This window comes from Thamnophis sirtalis, unplaced genomic scaffold, assembly GCF_051295495.1.
Source record: "Thamnophis sirtalis isolate CommonGarterSnake01/CBP01778 unplaced genomic scaffold, rThaSir2_p1.2 scaffold_9, whole genome shotgun sequence".
Lineage (NCBI taxonomy): Eukaryota > Metazoa > Chordata > Lepidosauria > Squamata > Natricidae > Thamnophis > Thamnophis sirtalis.
This window is the reverse complement of record NW_028261389.1, coordinates 48,229,671-48,230,568: the sequence shown is the minus strand read 5'-3', so window position 1 is coordinate 48,230,568 and position 898 is coordinate 48,229,671. Positions and strand designations below refer to the sequence as shown.

At 50.3% G+C, this 898-nt stretch overlaps 1 pseudogene; it reads left to right on the top strand.

The window, feature by feature from the left end:
* The first annotated feature begins 412 nt into the window (after positions 1-412).
* LOC148044112 (U4 spliceosomal RNA) lies at positions 413-475 on the top strand (annotated as a pseudogene).
* Positions 476-898: the final 423 nt, after the last annotated feature.

Below are 898 nucleotides of genomic sequence, written 5' to 3'. Positions count from 1 at the left end.
TCCGCCCCAGAAGTGAGGGAAAAGGGAGTTTCACCAGCAAAACCAAGCCTTTCACGTGCCTCCGCTGCGGAAAGGAAGGCCATTGCGCCATGAATTGCCATGTAAAATTGGCTCAGACCGCTCCACCCCCTCCCCGAAAAGAGGGAAGAGCAAGTAAGGCCCCGGGCAAGAAGAGAGAGGCTGCGTGCGCCGCTGAAAATGTTCCCCAGCATTTCCAGCCGGAGGAGGAGGGAGGCATTAGCTCCAGCTCGTCTGACAAATCAGATGAGGACCAGTCTCATTGCTGGGTAAGTTCCAAAAGGGGCCCCATGCTTATCCCAATTGAACTAAGAGTGCCACCTTCTGGTGCGACTGAAAACCTTTTCACTCTCCTGGATTCGGGCTGTTCTCGCTGTATGATAAGTCCTGACACAGCTTTGCGCAGTGGCAGTATCGTAGCCAATGAGGTTTATCCGAGGCACGATTAATGCTGACTCTGTGAACCGCTTAGAGAGGGCTGAAAGCCCTATGAAGCGGTATATAAGTCTAACTGCTATTGCTATTGACATGGTGGAAAAACTTGGCTTAAAATTAAGGACTTTCAAAATCCCTATTGTTTTTTGGCAAATTGATGGTTCTATTGCAGGAAGGGGTCCTGCTCATTTTTCTACTGAGCCCTTAGAGATGAAAATGGGGACCCATCAAGAATTAATCACTTTTATTGTGGCACCTGGAATGGACTAGCCCCTTATTTTGGGACTCCCCTGGCTTCGTAAGTGGAACCCTCGCATTAACTGGAGAAAGGGGTGGTTACGTATTCGCACTAACACCCTCCCGGAATGGGAGGTTGAGACTCTAGATCTTGCTGATTCTAACCCCGCAATGGCTGCCAGGGGGCAGGAGAGGATTGAAGGGGAGG